General features: G+C 38.1%; 1 protein-coding gene and 1 long non-coding RNA gene across 4 annotated transcripts in view; one reads left to right on the top strand and one right to left on the bottom strand.

The window, feature by feature from the left end:
- NDUFS4 (NADH:ubiquinone oxidoreductase subunit S4) overlaps window positions 1-22,484 on the bottom strand; it is a 113,967-nt gene that overhangs the window by 79,788 nt on the left and 11,695 nt on the right. The gene's annotated exons all lie outside the window — the stretch shown is intronic.
- On the top strand, window positions 3,533-14,526 carry LOC146395543 (uncharacterized). The gene is made up of 3 exons (XR_014831337.1): window positions 3,533-6,981; window positions 8,548-8,655; window positions 9,562-14,526. It is a non-coding gene; the product is annotated as an uncharacterized LOC146395543 (long non-coding RNA).

Here is a 22,484-nt window from a genome sequence, read left to right as displayed (position 1 = left end):
ACAAGGCAGACTACTCCTATCATAAGAAGTTATTGTCCAGCTTTGCTCAACCAAGGAATAACCTCATAGAGATACTGAGAAGATTAAATGAGATATAAATGATAAACTCGACAGTTCCTGATATATTCCAAGAAAAGTTACTCATAATCAATACTATTATTTTTGGACTAAAGTTTTAAAATTAACAGTTAATGACATTTAGAAGTTTTAAGCTCCCATGCACACACCAACTATGTATGAGAAAAATCTGCACACTAGCAGAAAAGATTTTCCACAGCAAACAACATAAAGAAGGAACCACAACAAGATGAGTAAGAGGGGCAGAGATGTAATACAGTCAAGACCTATACTCATGGATAGGCAACCCACAAATGGCAGGACAATTACAAATGCAGAAGTTCTCCCCAAGGAGCAAAGGGTCCAAGCCTCACACCAGGCTCCCCAGCCCAGGAAGAGGAGCCCCCAGAGAGCTGTCTGTGAAGGCCGGGGGCACTTGCATACAGAAGAGCCAGAGGGCTATAGGAAATAGAGATTCTACTCACAAGTGGCACACACAAAATCTTACACACTCTGAGTCCCAGTGCAGAAGCAGTAATTTGAAAGGAACCTGGCTCAGACCCACTTATTCATTTTAGAGAGCTTCCCAGAGAGGGAGTAGGCAACTCAGACTTCCCCTGGGTACACACATGCTGGCAGCAGCCATTTGGGGGAGCTCATTCTACCACAAGGACACTGGTGTTGTCAAGAAACATTTTGAAATCTTCCCTCTAGCCTATTAGTGCTGATGGCCAGCTGCGCTAAGCCCCTAACCCTGTCCATCAGCAAGCACCAGCCCTGAAAGCCTCCAGTCAGTTGTACAGCCCAGCTGTTCTACCACTTGGCCCAACCCAAGTCACCTGCACTCTAGTGGTCACCACACAAAGCAGGGCCTGGCAACCAACCAGGATGGGCACCAACCTGCCTATCAGTGTACTCACAGTAGTCAGTTCTACAACAGAAAGCCCATTCAATCTACGGAGAGGGCAGCCTTAGAGCGTATAGGTCTCGGGGCCAGAGTGGAGTGTGCTGCTGGGCCCTATACGATATATCTTGTAAGGCTAGTTCTCCAAAAATCAAGAAATGTAACTGACCAATCTACACACAGAAGTAAAAATAGTTCCCACTGTGGTGCAGTGAGTGAACAATCTGGTTTGTCTCTGTGGTGATGCTGGTTTGATCCCTGGCTCAGCACAGTAGGTTAAGTATCCGGCCTTGCCACAGCTGTGGCATGTGCCGCAGATACAGCTCGGATTCAACCCCTGGCCTGAGAATTTGCATATGCTGCAGGTGCGGCCAAAAAAGGAGAAAAAAAAGAAACAAACATAGAGATGTAGGCAAAACGAGGAGACAGAAGAGTATGTTCCAAATGAAGGTCCAGGAACAAAACCCCAGAAGGGAACTAAGTGAGGTAGATGTAAGCAATCTATCTTATAAAGAGTTCAAAATAATGATCAAAAAGATGATCAACAGGGAATTCCCATCATGGTACAGCAGAACTGTATCTGACTAGGAACCATGAGGTTGTGGGTTCGATCCTTGCCCTCACTTAGTGGGTTAAGGATCCGGTGTTGCTGTGAGCTGTGGTATAGGTTGCAGACGCGGCTGAGATCTGGCGTTGCTGTAGCTCTGGTGTAGGCCAGCAGCAATAGCTCTGATTCGACCCCTAGCCTGGGAACCTCCATGTGCTGCAGGTGCAGCTATAAAAAGACAAAAGACAAAAGACAAAAAAAAAAAAAAAAAAGATGATCAACAAACTTGGGAGAACCAAAGAACACAGTGAGAAGTTTAACAAAGAGTAAGAAAATATAAAGAAATAAACAGAGCCAAAAAATATAATAACTAAATTAAAAACCACATTATGGAGTTCCCATCGTGGCTCAGCGGTTAACGAACCCAACTAGGATACATGAGGATGCAGATTCAATCTCTGGCCTCATTCAGTGGGTTAAGGATTCAGTATCACTGTGAGCTGTGGTGTAGGTCACAGACGTGGCCTGTATCTAGTGTTACTATGGCTGTGGCTTAGGCTGGCAGCTGTAGCTCTGATTCAACTCCTAGCCTAGAAACCTCCATATGCTGTGGGTGTGGCCCTAAAAAGACCAAAAAAAAAAAAAAAAAAAAAAAAAAGTACAAAGCATGGAACTAGAAGAGTAGTAGAATTAACACAAGCAGACCAGAGAAGAGAATATTAAAAAATGAAGAAAAAAAATTAAAAAAAAATAAATTCAATAAAAAAACAAACAAACAAACAAACAAACAAAAAAGGACCTCCTGTCATGGCACAGTGGTTAGCGACTCCAACTAGGAACCATGAGGTTGTGGGTTCGATCCCTGGCCTTGTTCAGTGGGTTGAGGATCTGGCTTGCTGTGAACTATGGTGTAGGTTGTAGACGCAGCTCGGATCCCGTGTTGCTGTGGCTCTGGTGTAGCCCACGTCTACAGCTCTGATTAGGCCCCTAGCCTGGGAACCTCCACATGCTGTGGGTTTGGCCCTCGAAAAGGCAAAAAGACCAAAAAAAAAAAAAAAAATGAAGATAGTTCAGGAGACTTCAGGGACAATATTGGGCATACTAATACTCACCTTATAGGGGTCCCATAGCAAGGAGAGAAAGGAGGTAAGAATTTATTTGAAACAAAATGAAAGGGAAAAAAATTCCCTAACCTGAGAGAGGAAACAGTTATCTGGTCCAGGGAACACAAAAAGTCCCAAACAAGAAGAAACCAAAAAGATCCACACCAAGACACAGTATCATTAAATGGCAAAAACTAAAGAATCTTAGAAGCATCAAGAGAAAATCAACCAGTTACATCTAACAGAATTCTCATAAGACTATGAGCTGACTTTTCAGCAGTAAATTTGCAGGCTGGAAGGGAGCAGTGCAATACATTCAGTGATGACGTTTTATAGACAAGGAAAAACTAAAGCATCCAGCACCACCCAAGTGGCTTCACAAGCAATGTTAAAGGATGGAAAAAGGTATTCCATGACAATTAAAATGATAAAAAAAAAAAAAGCCGGCATAACAATACTTGTATCAGACAAAACAGACTTTAAAACAAAGCCTGTAACAAGAGACAAAGAAGGACACATGGTATAATGATCAAGGAATCAACCAACAAGAAGATAAAACAGTTATAAATACATATGCACCTAAGACAGGTGCATGTAAATACATAAAGCAAATAACGAACATAAAGAAACTGACAGTAGGAGTTCCCATCGTGGCGCAGTGGTTAACGAATCCGACTAGGAACCATGAGGTCCCGGGTTCGGTCCCTGCCCTTGCTCAGTGGGTTAACGATCTGGCGTTGCCGTGAACTGTGGTGTAGGTTGCAGACGCGGCTCGGATCCCACGTTGCTGTGGCTCTGGCGTAGGCCTGTGGCTACAGCTCCAATTAAACCCCTAGCCTGGGAACCTCCATATGCCGTGGGAGAAGCCCAAGAAATAGCAAAAAAAGACAAAAAAAAAAAAGAAAGAAAAAGAAACTGACAGTAGTGCAATAATAGTAGGGGATTTTAACACCCCCCCTTAACATCAGTGCACAGATCATCCAGGCAGAAAATCAATAAAGAAACATTGGCCTTAAGCAACTCATGAGACCAGATGGACTTAATAAGTATATACAGAACACTCTATTCAAAAGCAGCACAATACACATTCTTTTGAAGTGCATGTAGATCATTCAGGATAGATCACATACTGGACCATAAAACAAGTCTCAGTAAGCTTAAGAACACTGAAATCATATAAAGCATCTTTTCTGACCACAATGTTATGAGATTTAGAAATCAACTATAAAAAAAAGACAAACTGCTAAATAATATGCTATAGAACAACCAAAGGGTTATGGAAGAAATCAAAGAGGAAATCAAAAAAGACAAATGAAAGAGGAACACAATGCAATTCTAAGAGGGAGGTTTATAGTGACACAAACCAACCTCAAGAAATGAGAAAAATTCCAACAGTCTAACTTTACACCCAAAGAACTTAGAAAAAAAACAAAACAAAACTCAAAATTAGCAGAAAAAAGAAAAACTTCAGAACAAAGATCAATGAAAACTTAAGAGCTGGTTCTTTAACAAGATAAACAAAATTGATGAACCTGTAGCAAGACTCATCAAGAGAAAAGAAAGAGCCCAAATAAAGAAAATCAGAAATGAAAGAGAAGTTACAACTGAAACCACAGATATAAAAAAGAATCATAAGATATTACTACAAACAATACTCCAAAAAAATGAATAACCTAGAAGAAATACATTCCTAGAAACGTATAATCTCTGAAGACTGAATGAGAAAGAAATATAAAATATAAACAGACCAAATAATAGTAATGGAATTCAATCAGTAAAAACAAAAACCTTCCAACAAACAAGTCCATGACTAGACAGCTTAAGAGAAAAATTCTGCCAGATATTTAAAGCAAAGTTAACACCTGTCCTCAAATTATGTCAAAAATTGAAGAGAGAGGAATACATCAAAACTCATTCTATGAGGCAAACATCACCCTGATACCAAAACCAACCAAGACAGCACACAAAAAAAGGAAGCTACAAGCCAAAATTACTCATGAAATAGATGAAAAAAATCCTCAACAAAATATAAGCAAACAGGATTCAACGATACATTAAAAGGATCATACACCATAATCAAATGGAATTTATCCCAGGGACACAAGAATGGTTGAGTATCCACAAATCCATCAGTGTGACACACCATATTGACAGAGTGAAAAAGAAAAAGCATTTGACAAGATTCAACATCCATTTATGATAAAAATTCTAAACAAAGTACGTATAGCAGGAACATATCTCACATAATAAGAGCCATATATGACAAACCTACAGCCAACATCACACTCAATGGTGAAAATCTGAAAGCATTTCCTCTAAGATTAGGAACAAGACAAGAATGCCCACTCGACACGTTTATTCAACATAGCATTGGATGTCCTAACCACATCAATCAAAGAAAAGGAAGTTAAAGGGAATCCAAAATGGAAAGGAAAAATAAAATTGTCAATGTTAGCATATGACATGGTACTATAAATAGAAAATCCTAAAAATGCCATCAAAAGGTATTAGAACTAAAAAGTGAATTGGTAAAGCTGCAGGATACAAAATTAACATATAGTAATGTTTCTAAACACTAAAAACAAACTATCAGAGAAATTTAAAAAACAATCCCATTCACAATCACACCAAATAATAAAATACTTAGGTATAAATCTAACCAAGGAGGTAAAAGACCTTCTTCAGAAAACTGTAAGACACTGATGAAAGAAACTAAAAATGACACGAATGAAAAGATACACTGTGCTCATGGACTGGAAAAATTAATATTGTTAAACTGACCAGGCATTCCTATGTGGTACAGCAGGTTAGGAATCTGGCATTGTCACTGCAGAAGATGGGGTTGCTGCTGTGGTGGGGGTATGACCCCTGGCTCAGAAACTTCCACATGCCACAGGCAGGCACAGCACCCCTCCCCCCCCAAAAAAAATCATACTATTCAAGGCCATCTACATATTCAATGCAATCTCTATCAAAATACCAATGGCTTTTTTTTTTTTTAACAGAACTACAGAACTAGAATAATTCTAATATTTGAATGGAAACACAAAAGACCAAAACAATCTTGAGACAGAACAAAGCTAGAGGTATCACGCTTCCTCATTTCAAACTGTATTACAGAGCTACGTAACCAAAACAGTCTGGTACTGGGATAAAAACTGATCAATGGAATAGAACAGAGAGCCCAGAAAATATCCCACATTTTTATGGTCATTCTACTAAAAAAGGAGGCAAGAATACATAACAGTGGAAAGACAGCCTCTTCAATAAATTGTGTTGGACTACTTTCTCACAGTATATACAAAAATAAGCTCAAAATGGATTAAAGACTTACATTAAGACCGACACCATAAAAATTCTAGAAGAAAACACAGGCAGTATGCTGTTTGACATAGGTTTTAGCAGTACTTTTTTGGATACGTCTTCTCAGGCAATGGAAGCAAAAGCAAAAATAAACAAATGGGACTACATCAGACTAAAAAAGCTAAGGATTCTATCAATAAAAACCAAGAAGGCAGCCTATTGAATGGGAGAAGATATTTGCTAACAATGTATCTGATGAGTCGTTAATATCCAAAATATACAAAGAACTCATGAAATGAAACATCAAACAAACCAACCAATTAAAAAACGGGCAGACGGCCTGAATAGATGATTTTCCAAAGATACAAAGGTGGCCCAAAGACAAATGAAAGGACGCTCAATATCACTAATTATCAGGGAAAAGCAAACCAAAACCACAATGAGATATCATCTCACAGAATGTCAAAGTTTCTGTTATCAAAAAGATAACAAATAACAAGGGTTGGAGAGGCTGCTGAGAAAAGTGAACCTTTGCACACTGTTAGTGGGAATGTAAATTGGTATCGTCACTATGGAAAACAGTAAAGAGGTTCCCCTCAAATTAGTATAGAACCAAATGATCCAGCAATTCTACTTCTGGTTATTTCTCTGAAGAAAACAAAAACACTAATTTGAAAAGATATACACACTCCTATGTTCACTGTAACATTATTTACAATAGCCAAGATATGAAAACAAATTAAGTATCCATCCATAGATGAATGGATAAAAATGTGATAAAAATATATGATGGAATATTAGCCATAAATAAGCATTAAATACTGCCATTTATGACAATACAGATGAATCTAGAGGGTATTATGCTTAGTGAAATAAGTCATACAGAGAAGGACAAATACTTATATATGTATATTCTAAAAAACAAAACAAATGAACCTAACAAACAGAAACAGATTCACAGACAACAGAGAACAAAATTGTAGTTCCCAAAGGGGAGGGGAGGTGGAGGATGAGTCAAATAGGTAAAGGAGATTTAAGAGTTACAAACTTCCAGTTATAAAATAAATGTCATAGGGATGTAATATACAGTTTAGGGAGTATACTAAGTAAATATTGTAATAACTTTCTATGGTGATAGATAATAACTAACCTTACTAATCATTCTGTAATATATATAAATACCAAATCACTATGTTGTATATCTGAAACTAATACAATATTAAGTTGATTATGCCCTAATAAAAAAAATTCTTGGAGTTCCCGTGGTGGCGCAGTGGTTAACGAATCCGACTAGGAACCATGAGGTTGCGGGTTCGGTCCCTGCCCTTGCTCAGTGGGTTAACGATCCGGCGTTGCCGTGAGCTGTGGTGTAGGTTGCAGACGCGGCTCGGATCCTGCGTTGCTGTGGCTCTGGCGTAGGCTGGTGGCTACAGCTCCGATTGGACCCCTAGCCTGGGAACCTCCATATGCCGTGGGAGCAGCCCAAGAAATAGCAAAAAGACAAAAAAAAAAAAAAAAAAATTCTTAATTTAACAAAATCCAAAACTATAGACGATTAGATCTGAACAGGGTAATGAGAACTCTCAATGACTTCCTTAAATTCTTAATTAAATGCCTAAGTCTATGACTTTTAAATAAGAAGTATTTTCAGGAGTTCCCGTCCATGGTGCAGTGGAAACAAATCTGACTAGGAACCATGAGGTTACAGGTTCGAGGCCTGGCCACGCTCAGTGATTAAGGATCCATCATTGCCGTGAGTTGTGGTGTAGGGTACAGACACGGCTCAGATTCTGCGTTGCTGTAGCTGTGGCATAGGCTGGCAGCTATGGGGCCAATAAGATCCCCAGCCTAAGACCCTCCATATGCCGCAAGTGCAGCCAAAAAAAAAAAAAAAAAAAGTATTTTCAGAATTGTATATACAATATGATTTCAATCACAAAACTAAAATAGTAAGAAAATGAGACATGAAAGCTGTATTTTTTTCACTGACTTTTCATAATGATAGTCTATCTTTAAAAAATATTCCCCTGAAGATTTTTTTAAATTGAAGTAAACAGTGTATTAGTTCCAGGTGTACAACATAACGATTTGATATTTATATATATTGTGAAATGATCTGCAGAGATAAGTCTACTTAACATCCATCCTTAAGTAAATCTCAATAGTCACCAATTCTTTTTCTTGTGAGAAGAACTTTTAAGTTTTACTCTCAGCAACTTTCAAAGATTTTGGAGGAGTTCTATTGTGGTTCAGCAGTAATGCACCTGACTAGTATCCATGAGGATACAGGTTCAATCCCTGGCCTATTTTGTCGGGTTAAGGATCCAACGTTGCCCTGAGCTGTGGTGTAGGTCACAGATGCAGCCTGAATCTGGAATTGTTGTGGCTGTGATGTAGGCCAGCAGCTATAGTTCCAATTCAGCCCCTAGCCTGGGAACTTCCACATGCCATGGGTGCAGCCCCAAAAACACACCAAAAAATTTTTTTTGGTTTTGCTGACAAATATCCAGGCAATAATATTCTGTGAAGAGATTGAAAAATCATATGAGAATTAATACTTATCAACTACAAAAGACTGTGTTCAAAAAGCCTGGCTGAATTGTTGATGCATATATTTAAGAATGCATACCAAGATTCTAATTACTGTTCTCAATTCATCGAACATCTACTGAAACATTTACTACATCTTATGCAAAATATTAGACCCAGTAGCTGGCTTTAAAGCTTTTACTGGGGGGAAGGTAAACATGTGAACAGTAATGTCAACGTCATACTTTGAATGCTACCGACAATTCCTATGATAAAGGTATATCAAGGTGTTTTTCTATGGAGGAAAAACTGTACACTGGGAAGTGGGAGGTGCAGTGGGATAGAGCAAAACTGTCAGAAAAAAACTTCCTTAATAATGCTGCTTGTGCCGTCCAAATACTTTTGTTTTCATTGAGCATCCAAAGCTACAGGATTGAGAATGGAATAACAAAATCCACATATTACTTTAATCATTCACATATTTAGTGCCTATTATGTGTGGTACAGTCTTGGCATGTATGTTCACAGTTTATTTTTAAGTTAGGTAGAGTCCCACAAAACCAGTCGTTTAAATTTTGGTTGAAAAATCATGAATTCTTTGTTTTCCTTCAAATGCTCATTTTTCCCACCAATGCTTGTTATTTTGTCTCCTCCCAAATCCCTTCCAGTAAATCAAATGAAATGATAAAATTTAACAGTATCTACAGCATTCCAAGATCCTTGAAATCCTAATATATTCCATTGTTTTTACCTGCTTTCTTTTTCTAAAATAAATAGAACTGAACAAATTTAAATAAGTAAAATGTGGTTTGTTCAATGTGGACTATAACAGCAGAAAGTAATTCTCAATCTCAAAAGTCAGGATTTATTCTGAAAACTGAGCACGCTGCCATTCCAAAATCTACACTATAATAGCTACAGAGCTATTTATTATAATCAACAATTATTTTAAATTGCAATATACTTCCATCTTTTCCATTATGTCTTTGAAAACTTGAGTCATAGTGAAGACTCAGTTAACACAAAAACGTTTTTTCTGATAGAATTCCATTTATACATTTTAGTAAATGCTGCCTTAAAATCTGCAACAAAGATAACACAAAAAAAGAAAATTACAGGCCAGTATCACTGATGAATATAGATGCAAAAATCCTCAACAAAATATGTAAACCAAATCTAATACATTAAAAGGATCAAACACCATGATCAAGTGGGATTCATCCCAAGGATGCAGGATTTTTCAATATCTACAACTCAATCAACGTGATACACCACATTAACAAATTGGATTATAAAAACCATATGATCGTCTCAATAGATGCAGAAAAGTTTTTTGATAAAACTCAAAATCCATTTACTGTATAAAAAAAAACTCTACAAGGAGTTCCCTTGTGGCTCAGAGGGTTAAGGATCCAGCATTGTCACTGCTGTAGCTCTGGTTACAGCTGTGGGTTGGATTCAGTTCCTGGCCTGAGAACTTCCACGTGCCATAAGTATGGCCAAAAAACAAACAAAAACAGAAAATAGGGATAGAGAGAACATACCTCAACATAATAAAGGCCATATACGACAAACCCACGGCTTAACATCATACTCAACAATGAAAAACTGAAACCATTTCCTCTAAAATCAGGAACAAGATTATTCACTTTTACCACTTTTATTCAACAGTCTTAAAAGTCCTAATCACTGCAATCAAGAAGAAAAACAAAAAAGAATTCTAATTGAAAAGGAAGACGTAAAACTGTCACTCTTTGTACTATGTATAAACTACAATATACTATAGTAGTACACACACATACACACACACTACAATTTACTATAGTAGAAAATCCTAAAGATGCCACTAGGAAACTACTAGAACTCATCAGTGAATTAGGTAAAGTTGCAGGATACAAAATTAATATACAGAAATCTGCTGCATTTCTATACACTAATAACTATCAGAAAGAGAAATTAAGGGAACAATTCTATTTACCACTGCATCAAATAAAATACCTAGGAATAAACCTACCTAAGGAGGCAAAAGACCTGTAGTCAGAAAACTATGACACACTAATGAAAAAAACTGAAGACAACACAAACAGATAGAAAAATATACCATGTTCTTGGATTAGAAGAATCAATATTGTTAAAATGATCATACCATCCAAGACAGTCTACAGATTCCATGCAATAGCTATCAAATTACTCATGGCACGGTTCACAGAACTAAAACAAAATTTTTATAATTTGTATGAAAACACAAAAGACTCCAAAGAGCCAAAGAAATCTTTGTTTTTTTTTAAAAAAAAAAAAAAACTTCCAATTTAATTTTTTTCCATTTCATTTCTGGGCTCAGTGTGCAACAGCCTGATGTGAGATCTCTGTTCCCAGACCAAGGATTGAACAAGGGCAGTGAAAGTGCTGAGTCCTAACCACTAGACTACCAGAGTACTCTCCCCAAAACAATCTTAAAAGAGAAAAATGGAGTTGGAGGAATCATACTCCCTGGCTTAAGACTACACTACGAAGTTAGTTATCATAGCAATATGGCACTGGCACAAAAACACAGATCAATGGAAAGGAATAGAAAGACCAGAAATGAACCCATTCACTTATAAGCAATTAATCTATGACAAAGGAGGCAAGAATATAAAACGGAGGGAGTTCCTCTTGTGGCTCGCCAGGTTAAGAAACTGACATAGTGGCCGCGAGGATGCACATTTGATCCTTGACCTCACTCAGCGGATTCAGGATCTGGCATTGCCACAAGCTGCAGTATAGGTCGCAGATGCGCCTCACATCTGGAGTAGCTGTGGTTGTGGAGAAGGCCAACAGCTGCAACTCTGATTTGACCCATATCTCAGGAACTTCCATATGCTCCAGGTGAAGCCTTAAAAAGAAAAAATATACTTATATGCAAAGGAGAAACAACAGTCTCTTCAATAAGTAGTGCTGGGAAAACTGGACAGTTAAATGTAAAAGAGTAAAATTAGAACATTCCTTCATACCATATACAAAAATAAACCAAAATGGATTAAAGACCTAAATATAAGACCAGATACTATAAGACTCCTAGAGGAAAACATAGGCAGAACACTCTGACATAAACTGCAGCACTATCTTTTTGGCTCTGCCTCTTAGAGTAATGTAAACAAGAGCAAAAATAAACAAATTAAACCTAATTAAACTTACAATCTTTTGCATAGCAAAGGAAACATAAATAAAACAAAAAGACAAGCTATGGAATGGGGAGAAATATTTGCAAATGATGTGACCAACAAGGGATTAAACTCCAAAATATACAAAAAGCTCATACTGTTCAATACCAAAAAGAGGAATAACCCAATCAAAAAATGGACAGAAGACCTAAATAGATATTTCTCCAAAGAAGATATACAGGTGGGCAACAGGCACATGAAAAGATGTTCAACACTGCTAATTATTTAGAGAAATGTAAATCAAAACTACAATGAAGTATCACTTCACACCAGTCAGAATGACCACTGTCAAAAAGTCTACAAATAATAAATGCTGGAGGGTACAGAGAAAAGAGAACCCACCTACACTGTTGGTGAAAATGTAAAACAGTACACCACTATGGAGAATGGTATGAAAGTTCCTCAAAAAGCTAAAAATAGAGATGCCATAAAAACCTGCAATCCCACTCCTGGGCATATATCCTGAAAAGATACATGCACCCCAATGTTCAAAGCTGCACTATTTACAATAGACAAGATATGAAAGCTACTTAGGTGTCCATCAATAGAGGAATGGATAAAGATGTGGTACATATATATATAATGGAATATTACTCAGCCATAAAAAACAAATGAAATAATGCCATTTGCAGCAACATGGATGGACATAGAGATTATCATACTAAATAAGTCTGACAAAAATAAATATCCTGATATCACTTAAATGTGGAATCTTAAAAAATATGATACAAAAAGCTTATTTACAAAATAGAAATAGGAGTTCCCGTCATGGCTTAGCAGAAACAAATCTGACTAGCATCCATGAGGACACACATTCGATCCCTGGCCTTGCTCAGTGGATTAAGGGTCTGGTGTTGCCATGAGCTATGGTGTAGGTCGCAGATGCAGCTCAGATCTGGTGTTGCTGTAGCTGTGGCAAAGTCTGCGTTGCTGTGGCTAAAGCTCTGATTCAAACCCTAGCCTGGGAACTTCCATATGCCACGGGGGATGCCCTTTTAAGACGAAAACAAACAAAAAAAAAAAACTACTGGCAAATATAGACAAGAAAATAGGACTGGTATTTAAGCTAAGCTTGTGAATTCAAATAATGCTCCTTAGAGAAAGTGATGGTTCAAGTGCCACCTGAAGGATACTTTGGACTAAGGCAAAATGTGGTGAGGTGGGGTGGGGACCGAAAGGACAGAGGCAAGCAACATTGTAGGCAAGCTGTACCTTAATCCCATAGAAGAGAGTGAGAGTGAAAGCAGTCACGGATTGTATGTAGTTCAGAATCACTAAAATATAATTTGCCAATGGCTGGATATTGGGGCAGAAGGGAACTAACGAGAAGATGAATGCCAAGGAATGTACAGAAAGTATGAACATGGAATAGGAAGGGCTCTGCAGCATGCTGAGAAGTTTGGACTTTATCCTACAGGAAACAGGGAGAACAATGACATGGAGACCAGTTAGGAAGCAGAATGATAGTATCTACAGCTGCAGTGAGGAATAAGTTAGGAAAATGAATGCTAGAAATGAATGATACTGACAGGAGGCCTAAGAGAGAGAGGAGACAAGATACATCAGTTTCTGGCTCAGATAACTGCCTAGGTGTGGTGACAGTAGGGAAGGAAAACTAAATTGTTTTCAGATATGCTGTGGAAAACCCAAGTGGTTAATTCTAAGGGTCTAGAATTCAAGAAAAAGATACAGAGTCATACCTGACACAGAGAATAGGTTTTAAAGTCAGCGTGCGAGGCAAAGATCACAAACAGTAAAAATTATCTTTCGAAATCCTTTAGAAAGCCCTCTTACCCAACAGTAGAGACCCATATACCACCTCTTAATAAGCCAGTCCTCTAACATTGAAACAAATTGCTGTTTCTTTGGTTGAGCACTAAATGATCACTAAGTAGAATAATGAAAGATCCAACTTCCCAATATTCTATGATAATCTATGTGGGAAAAGAATCTAAAAGAGAATGGATGTGTATATATATATATGTAACTGAATCACTTTGTTGTACAGAAATTATCACAACCTTATAAATCAACTAATTTCAATAAAACTTTTAAAAATGAAGAAAAAAAATGTTCAACTTGAATCTTTAAATGTTTTTAAAACATTTTCTACTCTTTCTCAATTTGCCATGTATACAGGCTGACTTTCTTGAGTGAAGATGCAATACAAACGAACTATACATTTATGCTTTTGTCTAAATAGATGCTAACTGAGCTATAGTAGATAATGAGGCACTGGAAGAGTGTATTTGCTACCTATTGCTGATAGAGAAAATTACCACAAAGCTGGTGAATTAAAAAACAACACAAATTTATTCTCTTTAGGTTCTGGAAGTCAGAAGTCCAAAATGAGTCTCACAGGGCTAATATCAATGTGTCAGCAAGGCTGGTTCCTTCTGGAAGAGCCAAAGGAGAATCTGTTCCTTGACATTTCCAATTTTTATAGGCTGCTGGTGTTCCTTACCATGTGGTCACATCACTCTAGTCTCTGCTTCCATGGTGATACTTCCTTCTCCCCTGACTCCTCCTATGTCCTTCCTATGAGAACAACCGTGACTACATCAGGCAGGCCTAACAAGATAATAAACTGAGGATCTTGAGATAGGAAATAATCTGCAAAGTCGCTTTTGCCATCCAAGGTAACATTTACATGTTCTGGGGATTAGGACATTGACATTTTAGGGCAAATGGGTATAATTCAGCCTATCATAGAGAATAGGCAAAGAATAAAAGTATTGGTAATTCTCCAATTTCTTTCTTTTTTTTTTTTTTTTTTTTTTTTGTCTTTTGAGTTTTGAGGGCTGTACCCATGGTATATGGCCTATGAAGGTTAACAGGCTAGGAATTGAATCCGAGCTGTAGCTGCTGGCCTACACCACAACCACAGCAACACTAGATCCGAGTCGCATCTGCAACCTACACCACAGCTCACAGCAATGCCGGATCCTTAACCCACTAAGCACGGCCTGGAATCAAACTCGCATCCTATGGATAGTAGTCAGGTTCGTTAACCACTGAGCCACGATAGGAACTCCTTTGGTTCTTAAATGGTAAGTTTTCACATGAATCCATTTTGTCATTATACTTCCTAATACATATGTGTTACATATATTCATATGCACATAAAATATTATATAATGTAAAACACTTTTAGAAGAGTAAAGATCTATAAATCAAACTCTGAGAAATATTAGCAGTTCAAAGAATTAGGCAAAGAAGGTGAGCATTCAAAGGGAACTGAGAAGGAAAGCCAAAATAGAAGTGAAAGGAATAATCTTTCAAGAACGAGAAAGTCATCCTTTTGGATTGCAAAGGTCATGTAAGATAAAGACTGAGAAGAGTCTGTTCATTTAACAGCAGGTTCACTATTGACTTTGATGAAAACTATTTCAGCAGAATGGTAGATACCAAAAATAGACTGCACTGAGCTGAGGAGTACATGGGAGGTCACAATCTGGAAACAGCCAGGTGCAGATAAATCTTTTATATACTCATGAATAAAATATTGTAAATAAATATACATATCCCAGATACTCTGATAATCCAGGAAGAGGAACTATAATCTAGGTAAGATTTATGAAAGGAGAAAAACAAAGGTGGGGAAGGAGGAAAGGAATAACAACTAAAAGAAGCCACAAAACAAATAATAATGACATTAATGATGATAACAATTTTGTTGTAACAATTTCTTAGGCCTTGGCATAACCGGGCACTGCCCAAGAATATACATACTTTTTTTTTTTTTGGTCTTTTTTGGCCACACCTGCACATGGAAGTTCCCAGGCTAGGGGTCGAACTGGAGCTGTAGCTGTGGCCTACACCACAGCCACAGCAACACCAGATCCGAACCATGGCTGCAACCTACACCACAGCTCACGGCAACGTTGGACACTTAACCCACCAAGCGAGGCCAGGGATTGAACCTACGTCCTCATGGATACTAGTCAGGTTCATTACCGCTGAGCCACGATGTGAACTCCTATATACTATATGAAACAGAGATTATTACGTCCAATTTACAGAACAGAAAAGAGGCAGAAAGTAGACAGAGCTAGGAAGTGTTGGAGCTGGGACTCAAATGTACGTAGGTAGAGCTAATTCTAAAACATGTGCTCCTAGGAGTTCCTTTGGGGCTCAGCAGTAACGATCCCGACTTGTATCCCTGAGGGTGTACATTTGATCCCTGGCCTCACTCAGTGGGTTAAGGAGGCGGCATTGCCATGAGCTGTGGTGTAGGTCACAGACGCGGCTCAAATCTGGCATTGCTGTGGCGTATGCCGGCAGCTACAGCTCTGATTCCTAGCCTGGGAGCTTCCCTATGCCAAGGGTCTGGCCCTAAAAAGACAAAAAAATAAAAAATAAAATATAAAACATGTGCTCCTAACTACTATATTAGACTGATGTGATAGATCCATAGAGTAATTCAAGTATGAAAAAGCTAAGAACATAGCCTGGTAGCATGGCTAATATCAGGAGTTAACAGAAAATCTCTGGAAAGCATTTTTTCCCAAATCTAGAGTCAAGGACACTTAGTAAAGAGATTTCTAAGCAGGTTGGCCACATCAACAGTTTGAACTAAAAGTCAAAAGATTAAATTTGGGACCAAAATAAAAACTGGAACCCTAAAGAGGGGCCACTTACAAGCAGTAACTAAGATGTACTTAAACCATTAACTTCATCAGCAGCAAAATACCAATGTTTTAACCCTCAACTAAAGGAAAAGGAAACTGAAATTCTTAACTATCACTAAAATCATTTATGCGGTATCAGTGAGGGAAAATATATGCTCACCCAGAGAATAAGATTACCTATGTTACTGGCCACTAAATTTATCTGTTACAGTCTCCAATTCAAAGAAAACTCTGTAGGTTTATCTTTGTTGGATGGGATGTTATAAACAATCACTGGTCAACTGGTACATAATACATGAGTATGTGCAGCATATGGAAGTTTCCAGGCTAAGTGTCAAATCAGAGCTGCAGCTGCCAGCCTACACCACAGCCACAGCAATGCAGGATCTGAACCTCATCTGCAACCTACACCACAGCTCACAGCAGCACCGGACTCTTAACCCACTGAGGAAGGCCAGGGATCAAATGGATACTAGTCGGGTCATTACCACTAAGCTAAGCCACAACGGGAACTCCCATCATGAATTCTTTAAACATGGAATTGTATAAAGTTCCTGCTGTGGTGCAGTAGGTTAAAGATCCATTGCTGCTGTGAGCTGTGGCACAGGTTATGGCTGTGGCTTGGATTCAGTCCCTGGCCTAGGAACTTCCATATGCTGAGGATGCAGCCAAAAAACAAACAAAACAAGGAATTATATAGAAGAAACCACCTCTTCCCCAGAGAACTTCTATTATTATTATTACTTACAGTTAAGAGAGTTGTAAGACCTCTGTTTCCTGATCCTTCAGAATATTGGTGAATAAGGCAAATTCTAATAAATGAGTTATTCACAACCCTTGCAATAAATATAATTATCAATAGACCATCTAAAATGACATTCACCTTCATGAAATGAAGTAACATACATAAAGCAATTACCTCAGTACCTAAGAGCTCAATAAATTATAGCTATTAGAATTCTTATTATTAGAACCCTGCCCCCCGACCCCCCACTCCCAAAAAAAGTAATAGAGACTCTTGATTGTAAGGAAGCCTTTAACTGATACCTTCGGTGCTCATGTAACATTTCCTTAGTACATTTTTCATTTCAGCAACAGCTATAGGAGCTCAGATTTCAGGTCATCCTCTAGCATCCTACCTAAAGTGAACCCATGGCCACTCAGAGTCTTCAGGAGCACCAGAATAGCTCAAGGTACAGAAGAGCTAACACCTTCAACCAAAGAGGCACAGGAACCAGGGGATAAAAGCTCAAGCCTTCCAGCTTTCAAATGGATAACAATGACAGGCATTCTGTACACTTCTCAGGAGCTTCCAGTGAAACTGAACCTCAGTACTGCTCACTACAGTAATCTTTAACACCACCCTTTTTCCTTCGTTCCCTGTCTCACTCCAGACCTCCTCACTTCTAGTTCCTAAGTCAACTCTCAAATAAACCACCTATACCCATATCTTTATCTCAGACTCTACTTTAGGAAATGCCAATCTAAGACAAAGTCCATCCATAAGACCCTGAGAAATGATCATCTATCCTTTGCTCAAACACATTTTCCCTGACACATTCATCCTCAAAGCAGATGTGCCAAGGACATATATCCTAGTAAAGCGCAGAAATGCAGCCTTTGAAACTAGAAAAGTACAAATATTTATTGAATAAGAGCACACTAAGTAAGTGTACAAACTTTAGCAAGCAAAGTCCCAAAGTTCACCAAGAAAAACCCGAGGTTCATCTATACAAGATATATAAACATTACTTGTTCCCTAAAGATACTGCAATATAAAATATTCCTGGAGTTCCCGTTGTGGCGCAGCAGAAACGAATCTGACTAGGAACAATGAGGTTGCGGGTTCAATCCCTGGCCTCACTCAGCAGGTTAAAGATCCAGCGTGGCTGTGGCTCTGGCGTAGGCCAGAAGCTACAGCTCTGATTCGACCCCTAGCCTGGGAACCTCCATATACCACAGATGTGGCCTTAAAAAGCAAAAAATAAAATAAAAAATAAAAATAAATAAATAAAAATAAAATATTCCTGGTTGTTAATTTTGTTCAAGAGTCCCAGCTTTCGTAACAGCTGACTACCACAGTTCCTAAGACCTATATGCATATGATAGAGCAGGATAAGTATAAGTAATATTATAGTAAACCCTTAGACTGTTTTATATGACTCAATTGAGCATTCCCCTAGGATTTTTAAAACTTGGTACCAAAGAAAGGGATCTTCAGTCCCTTGTTTATGATAAAGGTAAGAGATATAAGCCTGAAAAAACTTCCATAAGTTACGATATCTGCCATATAAGGGGGGAAAAAAAAATCTGAAGTAGTAGCTGCCACTGAATGACAGAAACAAGTTAGAGACAGCCCGGTAGCTTTCCAGTCTGATCCTTGAGACCAGTTAGCAGTACCCTTGCCCTTTCCGTTGCTTGGTAATATAAAATAATTCCCTCTTCTTGTCCAATCTAGTCATTTTGAGTTTCTAGGTTTCTGTTACTTGTAACTGAGAAAGGTACAACAGGAGAGCTAGTATAAATGAAATGCTGTATAACATCTAATGCTCTCTATGGAAGGACTACAAAGCCTGAGGTCCATGAATCTCCTAGAAATGTAACTCTGATTCTATATGCTTGAGTGTACATATCCCTAGAAAGAAGTCACCAAAACTTCCATCAGTTAACCCAACATAAATCTCTGACTCCCACACCCTCTCAAATATATTAAGATTTATTGGTTGGTTGTCTAAACCAGTGATTCAGACGAGATCAGGCGCGATCAGGGTGGCATGGCCATACACTAAACCAGTGATTCAGTGTCTTTTTCTGCCCACTTACATGAGCAACAAACATCCATCTTTTACTAAATGCCATAATTTTCAACCAAGGGCACATGTATTTTCTTTGAAATCCTTTCTCTGGCCCATTTCTAAGATTCTGGTATGTTAACTCCTCCCTTCTTCCCATCACATTTGAGAATTAATAGTTTAGAATTTGAATGAAGAACTTTTTTGGGTCATCTTTAGTTTTTTACAAATCTATTTAGAAATGCTAAAATTCAAGAAATACTAGAATTAGACATTAGAATTAATTCATCCTAGAATGGCTGGAACTGGTAAGATGCAGTAAGCACACTCTACCCTGTCTCTCCCACTGAATGCAACCATAAACTCTGGACAAGATGCATGGAAAGGCTATTTGAACACTGAAAAGTAAATAGCAAGATCAAGGAGGATCACCAAAATTCAAAGATCACTCAACCTGAGACAAGTTTACCGTATTTTTTCCCTCTAATATCCCCTGCTTGATCTTAACGCAGCTGGAAGCCTAGAAGTCAGCACATCTGGAGGAGAAGCATTCTGTCCCAAAAAGCTAGAAAAGGAACAGAAATAGCTAAGTGTGAAAATCACCCTGTTTTTCCTTTCTCATGCACCATGCACCAAACTGTACAAAATCCTATGGTTTCCAAATGGAAACCTGCAAGAGCCAAGAATTTAAGGGCCGGAAACCTTCTTTTCCATCCACTGAAGTTACGTTCTTAAGAAGATAGTACCAACATCTATTACTTTTTTGGGTTTTTTTCTCTCTGTTCTCCCATTCCTTTGCTTCTGATGTGAGTGCAATTGTAGGACTGCACACTACAAAGCATGGTAATAAGAGCCATAAGTTCCTAGATGGAAACTAAATGGGAAACCCCAGGAAGCTGGGTCTTCAGAACATAATGGAGTTAAACTAGAAAATCAGTAACAGAAAGATGAAAGGGAAAAAATCTTAAATTCTTGGAAATTAAAACATCTCTAAATAATCCATGCATCAAAAAGGAAGCCTTGAGGGAAATAAGAAAATATTTTGAATCAAAGGAAAATACAACATATCAAAATCTGTGGGATAAAACTAACACAACTCAAAAGTAAACAGAAGATGGAGAGATGTTTCCCAGGTCACTTTGAGTCCAGTATTACACCAATACCAAATCTAAACAAAAAAAGAAAACCATAACCAATATCTTTCATAAACATAGATGTAAAAGTCCTCAACAAAATATTACCAAATCAAACACAGCAATATGAAAAAAAAAGACTTAAACAACTCCACCAAGTAGGGTTTATCCTGAGAAATTAAGGCTGCTTCAGTATTTGAAAAGTCAATATAATTTACCATGTTGACAGTCTAAAGAAGAAAAACCATAAGAATATATAAATGGACATGGAAAAGGCACTAGAAAAAATATAACAGCCATTCATGACAAAAACTATTGGCAATGTGGGAGTAGAAGGAAACTTCTTCAACCTGATAAAAGGCATTTCTTTTTTTTTTTTTTTTTTTTATTATTTTCCCACTGTACAGCAAGGGGGTCAGGTCATCCTTAGATGTATACATTGCAGTTACAGTTTTTTCCCCCACCCTTTCTTCTGTTGCGACATGAGTATCTAGACATAGTTCATAAAAGGCATTTCTATCTTTAAAAATCTTTAGCTAACATTATACTTAATGATGAAAAACTGAAAGCTTTCTCTTAAGATCAGTAAATGGCAAGAATGTCTACTGTCATCACCCTTATTATAACAGCCTTCTGGAAACGAAAAAGAAACAAAAGGTGTAGACTGGACAGAAAAAATAAATTGTCCGTATTCACAGACTGCATGATTACCCACTTAAAAAAATCCCCAAGAATCTACAAAAATACATATAAAACCAACAAGTGAATTTAGCAAGGTTAGGGACACAAAGTCAACACACAGAAATCAATCCTATTTCTTTTTATTTATTTTTTATTTATTTATTTTTTCGTCTTTTTGCTATTTCTTTGGGCCGCTCCCGCGGCACATGGAAGTTCCCAGGCTAGGCGTCGAATCGGAGCTGTAGCCACTGGCCTAGGCCAGAGCCACAGCAACGTGGGATCCGAGCTGCCTGCAACCTACACCACAGCTCACGGCAACGCCGGACCGTTAACCCACTGAGAAAGGGCAGGGACCGAACCCGCAACCTCATGGTTCCTAGTCGGATTCGTTAACCACTGCGCCACGACGGGAACTCCTAATCCTATTTCTAAATTTAGCAATGTACAATTAGAAACTGAAAATGTGAAAACAGTGCTATTTACCATGGCTCCCCAAAACTGAGATACACAGGCATAAATCTAACAAAACATATATGATCTGCACATTCAAAACTATGATACATTGATGAAAGAAATCAATAAATAAAAAGACACATCATGTATGTGGATCAAAAGACTCAAGAGAGTAAAAATGATAACTCTCCTCAAATTAATCTAAACACTTAAAGCAGTACCAGTGGAAATCCAACCTGGGAAGTTCCACTGTGGCACAGCAGATTAAGAATCCAGTGTTGTCACTGCTGTTGTGTGGGCCTGATCCCTGGCTAGGATATTCCACATGCCATAGTCATGGCCAAAAATAAATAAATAAATAAATAAATAAATAAATAAATAAAAACATCTAAGTGAAATTTTTTTTAAATTTTCATTCTTTGGCTTTCTAGGGCCCCATCCTTGGCTCATGGAAGTTCCCAGGCTAGGGTCGAATCTGAGCTGCAGCTGCCAGCCACAGTAATGCCAAATTTGAGCCACAGCTCAGGTCAACAGCAACACCAGATCCTTAATCCAGGGAGCAAGGCCAGGGATCAAACCTACGTCCTCATGGATAGTCAGATTCACTTCCACTGTACCACAACAGGAACTTCTTCTAAGTGATTTTTAAAAAAAAGAAAAAAAAATTTCAGGCTGAATTTTTCAGAGATATAAATAAAATGATTCTAAAATTTAGAAGGAACTAGAACAGCTAAAAAAATTTTTTTTGAAAAAAAAAAAAAAAGAAACTGGAAGAACTACAACTACTCAATTACAACACATTAACTATAAAGCTACAGTATCAAGACTGTGCAGTATTGGCAAAGGGATTTAGGTCGGTGGAAATCATCCAGACAAAAAAATTCAATGAGGAGCTCCTGCTGTGGCACAATGGCATTGGTGGTGTCTTGGGAGCCAATGAGATGCAGGTTCAATCCCCAGCTCAGTGGTTTAGGGATCTAGCATTGCCCCAGCTGAGGGTCAGGTTGAGACTGTGGCTCTGACCCTGGCCAGGGAACTCTATACGCCACAGGGCGGCTAAAAATGACCAAATTTAAAACAAAAAACAATTCAACAGTACAAAGAGAGTCTTTATAATAAATTATGTTGGAACAAATGTACATTCAAAT

This window comes from Sus scrofa, chromosome 16, assembly GCF_054392235.1.
Source record: "Sus scrofa isolate SSC_HxYL_T2T_F1_AM1 chromosome 16, Sscrofa_HxYL_maternal_Yorkshire_Landrace_v2.0, whole genome shotgun sequence".
In the NCBI taxonomy this organism is placed as follows: domain Eukaryota; kingdom Metazoa; phylum Chordata; class Mammalia; order Artiodactyla; family Suidae; genus Sus; species Sus scrofa.
This window is presented reverse-complemented; position numbering and strand designations above follow the sequence as displayed.